The following is an 8,617-nucleotide window of genomic DNA, read 5'->3' as shown; positions in this document are numbered from 1 at the left end:
TGAGAGAACGAGTATGGGTCTCCCAAACATGAAAACACACCAACATCCTTCGCCGACCATCGTTACTACTGGTAGTAAGTATCTGTATGTAAGCTACTAATTTCAGCATCATGTTGTGATGCTTATTCACGAAATTATCACTTTATTCACTAAGTTGAAAAATTAGTTAATTTGAGTTTAATGTAAATTAGGTAGACAAATATAAAGCTATACCAGTAAGAGGCCATGGAGGCCCATAGTGGTTTGAGACGTCGGGGCTTCCACATTTTCCAGACAATCGGCTCAAAGAAGGCAGTGAGGTTTTCAGGTTGTCGTAACCACGCGCCCACTTTGCAACTGATCTGTGTTGTTAGTCTTAATGAAATATGATAACCGTTAAGCACAGGGATATTATTCTTTTTTGATAACCCCATTATCTTTAAGCCTTACTCGTCGGCCACACTTTACATCCAGGAAGATTTTTGGTACTCATTTCAGTTAGAGGCAGAGTAGACACCAGGGCCATAGTGCGGCAGAAAGGATTAGGTAAGTTTAAGAAATCCAGTTCATCTGGAATCGAATCGGCGACCTTCCGGCTTGTAGCGTAGTGCCTCAACCATCTACGCTACAGCGTGCCTCTTTAAATTAGGAACAATCAAAATTATTATCACATTGCAGTCTTTAGTCTTGTTGGTGTCTAGCAATGTTTCGCAGAAACACATCACTTCCATTTTCAGAGCAGTACTTGTGTCTAGCAGTGTTTTGAGGAGCATTTTATTCAATAACCATTTCAGGAGCATAAATGCGGCGATTCGAAGCCGTACTGCCAAGATAGAGTATGTAACTACGTAATTCCCTGGAGTGTTACCAAATTTCTGTGTAAATAATCTTACAACCACGTAAAATGTTTCGGCTTTGTATGGCCAATTTCAGCGATCAACACTAATAATGGAAATTTTATATAAGATACAGCCCTTTTTGCATAAATATAATTGCACAGTAATGTGATTTAAGTCTATGAACAGACTGAGATATTTTTCTAGCTCTTGCAAAGTATAATGCTGAGAGTTACACATGATGAACTGGTCACCGTTTTTATCAAGCTTGTAATTGTAACTGTAGTGGTCAGAGTTCCTGCTTAGGATCCAGAGGTCCCGTGTTCGATTCCCCGCTCTATCAGATTTTCTGAGAAGTAGTGGGTCCGGAACGGGGTGCACTCAGACTCGTGAGGATAATTGAGGAGCTATTTCAAGGAAATAGCGGCTCCGGTCTATAAAACCGAAATAATCGGTTGTGGGAATTCATTGCGATCACCACGGGACTTACTTCGCCGAAATGCGTCGGTCGCTCCGTCGGTATAGTTCGCTTTCGGACTCAAGACAATGAGTTTTATTTTGTTTGTAAATGTAACATAGTATGAAAGGCCGCGCCATAGCTCAAGCGGTTAGTCGCCGGCTTCCCACCGCGGCGGCCCGGGTTCGATCCTGGGTCTGGTAAAGTGGGATTTGTGGTGGTCAAATTGGCGCTGGGGGCCAGTTTTCTCCGAGTACTTCGGTTTCCCCTGCCAATCTTCATTCCACCAAATTCTCCATTATCATAAGCACCCGGGGTAGGCTACAAGAGACTAATCAGTGACCGCCGTGCCGAGTGGACCCAGTTGGACTCCACCCCTCACTAAGAGAATAAAAAAAAATAGTATGAATGATGAATGTCACGTTTCATGCTGTAAGTTACATTACTAAGGACTGTATAAGTATAAGCTTTGTTTCCTTGGCACTACAGCCCCAGTGGGCCTAGGCCTACCTACATGAACTTATCCGTTCACTTCGGTTTTTTTAGATTTTAGATATAAGGTAGGACTCCTTGGGCGGGTGATCAGCTCGTCGCAAGGCCTCTATCTGTACACAAACACAGAAAAACGCACACATACAAACTAAACATCCATGCCCTGAGTGGGATTCGAACCCACGATCCCGGCTTCCGAGCGAGCGAAGACAGTGCACGCCTTAGACCGCTCGGCTACCGTGACCGGCAAGTATAAGCTTTACCTCTTCTTATATTCTATTAATATTACTTGTTTGTGCTTGCTGAAATACCCTCATATCGTGAATAAACAGGGACTGCAGTCCCTTGAACAGGTTCCTACTCCTACATCCCTGTATTGGCCGGGTTTAAAATTTACATGGGCGATGCACAAGCTAGTATGTGATAGGAATATCGTTTCTCTATGCACAGATTTCTTCTTCCTATCTATGGCGTGAGAATGAGAACAGAATCCTGCGAACATTTGGAACCAAGAGGGATGAAATAATGGGGGTTTGCCGGGGAAGTCATATATTTCATAACCTGTACTCCTTGTTGCTTATTATTCGATTGACGAATTCAAAGAGAATGAGATTGACAGGGGATGTAGCATTCATTGGGGAAAATGGCAATGTATACAGGATTTTGGTGGAAAAGCTTAAGGAAAGACCTAGATATAGGTGGGACAATATTAAAAGAAAAATAGCTTGGGGTGGCATTGAGTGGATTGATCTGGCTCAGGATGGGGAACAATATAAGGCTCTTTAGAACAAGGAATTGAATGACTGTGTTCACAGATGTTCGGGAGTTCTTCATTAGTAGAGCAACTGTGTCTTCTCCAGATCTCGGCTCCATGGATTGAATTCTCTTTTACACACACACACATGTTATCTCTATTGTCACGTGTAGTGTGTGTCTATAAATGAGGTTTGGATTTGTGAATATATTTATTGACTACTTAACAGTTCGCAACTATAAATAAGTATAATAATACCGTCATTTTAACAATTTACAATTCAAATATTTTGTTTCCGGACATTACCCGTCGTCCTGGTTTTATCTAAAACACGTTCCCTATCTCCTGAGATTCACCACAAAGTCTATTAAAACTTATCTGATGTCTTCTGCGACAACTCTCCAAACATCCGGTAGATGCTTTGAATTCAGTCTTCCCCGTTTTTTCAGCGACGATTTTAGCATATTCCTGTTCCATAGGACCCGACACGCCGTGATTTTTTGCCATGATATTGACAAACCACTCCCACACTGAATTGTTAAGGTCAAAGGAAACAAACTTCTGTAGAATATATAGGTTGCCTAAAATTCTTGTAAACGGTGGGTTCCGGAAAACTGGAAATGTTCCGTATAAAGGCTTACTTTGGTTTCCTTTTCCATGTTAGGCAGTTTCCGTTTAATCTATGACATGTAACATCTTTTTCATCCCCAAAGTCAACGGGACCTGAAAATTTTTCCGTTTAAGAGAATTTCCGTTTAATAAAAGTCCGTTTGAGGCAGGTTTTGCTGTATTTCTTCTAATGTACCACTGTCACAAATTTTTAGGTCCTACTTATTTACATTTCAGTAGATCACGTAGTCTAGAGTTGTCAGTCCCTTACTATAAGTTTCCTGGTAACGGCTCCAACAACAGATTCCCGTACAGAACTATGTTCTAAATTTGTCCATTGCGTATACGATGTTGGCACGGACCAAATGGAAAACACAGCTCTTCTAGTGTTTCGTTCATGTATGTTGCTGCTGGAATGTGATTACCAATCTATTGGCCAGAAACGGCCCTTGTACAGAGGTCAGTCAAAAAGTTCCCGGAATTCCCCTGCAGACGGAGAACGAGCGATAAGATAGCGCACACACTGTTGTGGTGGGAAGCTCAGCATGTCTGCTCGCAGGCGCAACAGGTCTGGACAGGTTTCAGTGTGCAATGTCGTTACTGTTCCGTTTGAATTAGACGTGAATGTTGGTCATTCGGCGCAATGTCGCATTTCGAACAGCGTGCGAATATCAAGTTCATGTTTAAATTGGGAAAATCTGCTTCAGAGACGCTAACGGCCCTGCAGAAAATTTACGGTGATACTGCACTAAAGAAATCCGCAGTTTACGACTGGTTTTCCCAGTTTAAGAATGGGCAGGAGACGTTAGAGGATGACCAGCGCAGCGAGAGACCTTCGACATCCAAAGCCGAAGAAATGGTTGGAAAAGTGCGACAACTGATTCGATGTGATCGAAGAATGACCATCGAGGAGTTGGAGCAAGAAGTTGGTACTGTTACTGGCCATTTTTACATGCAAGTTTTGCAGAGGTTGCGCGATGCGGTTCGGAGGAAGGGGCGCGACGAGTGGCAGGGACAGTGGTTTGTGCATCACGATAACGCACCGAGCCACACATCGCTTGTTGTGCAGCAATTCCTCGCAGAGAAAATATTCCTGTCATCACTCAACCACCGTACTCTTCGGATCTCGCTCCGAGTAACTTTTGGCTGTTCCCTACTCTGAAAATGGGCCTCAAAGGGACAGTTTTGCAACAATGGAGGACATGAAATCGAATGCGACGGCTGAGCTCCGGAAGATTCCAAAAGAAACCTTCCACCGCTGCTTCCAACGATGTCAGGATCGATGGAGAAAGTGTGTGTGCGCGCAAGGGCCCTACTTCGAAGGTGATTAAGTAAACGTTGCCGTATGTCCTACCATTAGAGTGCTATACCACCATTCCGGGAACTTTTTGACTCCCCTCGTATATCCGCCCATCTCGCGGTAGATGCATAGCAACGCCTTCACAAACTGCAATATTATGAATTTCCCTTATCATTTCAGAGTATATTCTTCCTTGTACCTTCTGTATTTCAGTACTTTTGCGCAATGTTAAGCGAGTGTTGCATAGCATGAATCTTTTGTTTTTAATGTCATGTGTGTGTGTTTGTAACAAATGTATAGGGAAATGTCTTCCGTGTCCTACTTACCAATTTTGTAACTCAAATTATTATTTTATATAATTTCGTAGTGGAAACTAATATGTTGTATGGAATGGTTTTCTTAGTAATTTCATCACTGCGATGGCGTGTATGCTAACTTTGATACCTAAGTATTGTCCATTTTTTGTTTTGGATTTTGTTGCTGACCTGACTGTAATTTGATTATGAAGTGCCATTTCTCTATTGTATGTATTTCTTCTGTGATGGCAATGACAGCAGTAATGGATGTAAAAGGAAATTTCTGCATCTGTGCATACAAGAGTAGAATACAAACATTTTTGAGGCAATACTGCCTGCGTGAAGTATTGCATTTTATTCCTAAGGGCAGAGGGCACAATTGAGGGCGAACTATGATGGAGATGGAGCAAAGCATCAAGAAATCTCCAAGATAGAAGCCGTTGTGAAACCGGCCAAAGGAGGGAAGAAACGTCATAGGGGCAAGAAGCAAGCTGCTGGACGACATGGAGAGCCGATGAAACTGACTGGAGTAGATTGTGGTTCTTAGAGGATATTTGCTGCCGCCTGCAGGAAAATATCTCGCCGTGCAAGAGTGGCAGGGCGCAAGAGGGACATATTCAGAAAAATTAAAATCCACGGAAATTGTGCACCGCTGAAATAAGTAACCGCATCCAGGAGGATTATACTCTGTGCAGGATACAGATTTATGGGAGAAAACAAAGACGATGTCTCACAAAGAAGCCCAGAAGGAGGGACGTTCGGAAAAAGACTTCAGGTGTATCCGGAGGGCAGCAAGCAATTAAAGTACCCAGGCACAAGATGGCAGCTGAGTCCGAATATAGAGAGGGCAGCAGATGAGCTCGTCAAGAGAGCTTTCGGACTGCAGTTCGGGAATCGAGCAGCCGGATCGTCTGTTGGTTATGAAGAATGATGAAGTGATCCGTGCAGAGGGGGTGGCTCCCCTCGATGGGAAAAGAGAAGCATTAAGAGTAGCCGGAGGAGTGGGAGTACCGGCCACTCCCGGATTTATGGCTCCCGCTAGAGTGAGATAGACGGAGAGAGGAGGGGGTAGAGTAGGTAAGAAGAACTTTGGATGAATATGATGCAACTGGATCTCCTAGCACCTTAGCAGGAACCCGCTCGAGACTAACTGGTCTTAAGGAGGGAGCGGATGTAGAACGGACAACGGGAATGAAAAAGGAAAAACAGATCCCGAGAAAAAATAGACGTTGCAAGTAAAACATCGGAAGGAAAGGACCAGTGATGCACTGTAGTCTATTCGGGATGAACAGCCTTAAGGAGGGAGCAGTGTGACATGTCAAGCCGTTGTCGGCAACGGGATGTGGAACGAGTTACAACAAAGAGAGACTCTAGATAACCGGCCTGTTGCCAAGTTACTCAACAGTGGAACAAGGTTACGCAACAAAAAGGAAAGCTATATTTCTCCGTGCCGTGTCGTGCAAAGCCGAGCTGAACCGAACCGAACCGTGATTGTTGGTACGCAAAAGTAAACAACTCTAGGCAGCAATGCCAAGCAACTCCTGTGTAAAAACGGCGTCATGCAACAGTGAAGCAAGCTGCGTTTTGCGCCTGTCCTATTGAGGGTTTATAAGGGAAACTGGAGTAACTAAGAAGCCACCCCCGTGTGGAGTAGCGGTCGAGTACCTCCACCGTGACCCTGCGAGTCGTAGCAGGCGACGTAAAAGGAAGTCTCAAATCTGAGACAATAAAATATGGTCGCGAGTCACAAGGGACTCGGATCAGCAAAAGACCGCGCTTGCAAGGGCAAGCAGCATATGAAAAAGACAGACCCGTCCTCTCGTCAGAGAGGGCGCCCTACAAAACAATACCGTAACTGTCAAAGAATAGTAAATATCTGGTCATGAGCCCCAGCTGGGGCTTGACACCAAGTCAGACTTACTGACTGACCGACCGTCAGTCGGAATGTGACTTGGACTTGGACTAAGGAGCTAGTATAAGTTAAGAATAATTGAGAGTGGCGGAATTACGCGAAATTGAACCAGGAATACGGAAGGCCGCCTGTGAGGATATCAAGTGTGATTTAGAAGACTTTATATGTGCGACAGTGTATGCAACAGTGGGTTATGAGGTGTATGTAAGTCAGGGATAACGCTGTATCTGAGTGTAATTGAAAGAGTGCATGTAACCAAGCTGTTAATAAATCCAAACTAGAATCCATCATTTCGTCTCGCGTACCCTCCTACAAGTGACAATTTAAACCAATCTGTTCTACACCTCCCACATTTCCAACTTGACCCTGATGAAAAATGAAACTACATTTAAAGCAGTTGTTCCCTGACACACAACTACGTCTTGAAGTTTGGACATTAGAGCTTTCTAATAGGTCACAGTTTTTGTACTTCAAAATATTTTCCCGAGAAAATAAACAATTTCTATAATATTGCTAAAATATATGTAACCGTACTGTCAACCCCATCTCAGTTTTAATTTAGGAACAGGTATTTACTAATTATAATCACCATGTAACATGCAAATTACCTGTACGAACAATAACTATCTAAGTGGGACATAGCCCAACTCTTACACTCAAGACGGCTGCTAGTCCGATTCTTGTATTGAAGAAAGCGGCTCGTTACCCAGATATAAAAGATTCAGTCTTGTGTGATGAAATCGCTCACTCCGCGAAGATTTCAGCAGACAAGTCATAATATCCCAACCCTTACCAGTGTCCCTCATATTTGGTTGTCACCTGTTCGATACCTACATGGTACACATACCGCTAACTGTACTTACTTGCAATGACTCATACTATTATTGCAAAATTTCATATCCAACATATGATCACTAACCACAGTCAACTTCATCCCGCTCAATGTCAGACCCATGAAAACATTTTAAGACTCCCAAAAACTATTTTAAATTATTCATTTAAAAGATTTAGGAAAGCTATTTTTATAAATTCGATTAGTGGGGGGTGGAGTCCAACTGGGTCCACTCAGCACGGAAGCCACTGCCCCGGGTTATTATGATGATTGAGAATTTGGTGGAATGAAGATTGGCAGGGGAAACCGAAGTACTCGGAGAATACCCGCCCCAGCGCCACTTTGTCCACCACAAATCCCACTTGACAAGACTTGGAATCGAACCCGGGCAACCGCCTTGGAAAGCATGAAACTAAGCGCTTGAGCTATGCCGCGACCTTCACAAAAGCTAAGTATATGCGATATGTCTTTCCATACATTTACGGAGAGAGAGAGGAAAAAAAGAAGAAAAAAAAGGAGAAAAAGATCTGTAGTAAAGAATGAAGCTCATAATTAGCTTAATGCAAAATAAACCATGAAGAAGGAAACTGGATCAAGGTGCTCAATATATGACAAACGTAGAATTTTGCATCCATTTTAATCAAATTCAGAAAACACATCGTATGTCAATTTTAAAGTAACAAGCAAAAAATCCCAAAAACATTAATCAACTCCAACACTGTTTTAGTTGGGTGCATCCACAGAAGTTACAATGATTGCCTTAAAGAAAAAGACAAAAGCTACAAAATGCAGCGACCATCGCACAATAAGTCTTATTGCACATACAGCAAAGATAATAGCAAAGATACTTAAAAGAAGAATTGAAAGGAAAATAGAGGATGTACTTGGAGAAGATCAGTTTGGATTTAGAAGAGGAAAAGGAACCAGGGATGCAATTGGGATGATGAGAATTATAGCGGAACGAACTTTGGAGATAGATGAAGAACTGTGTGTTTGCTTCATAGATTGGCAGAAGGCATTTGACCGGGTAAACTGGACCAAATTAATGCAGATCCTGAAAGAAACAGGTATCGATTGGCATGAAAGAAGATTGATTAGCAAATTGTACATGGATCAGAAAGTTAGAGTACGACTGGACAGGGGGGAGACA

Source organism: Cryptotermes secundus, unplaced genomic scaffold (genome assembly GCF_002891405.2).
Source record: "Cryptotermes secundus unplaced genomic scaffold, Csec_1.0 scaffold3148, whole genome shotgun sequence".
In the NCBI taxonomy this organism is placed as follows: Eukaryota; Metazoa; Arthropoda; class Insecta; order Blattodea; family Kalotermitidae; genus Cryptotermes; species Cryptotermes secundus.
Note: the sequence above shows the minus strand (reverse complement) of the source record.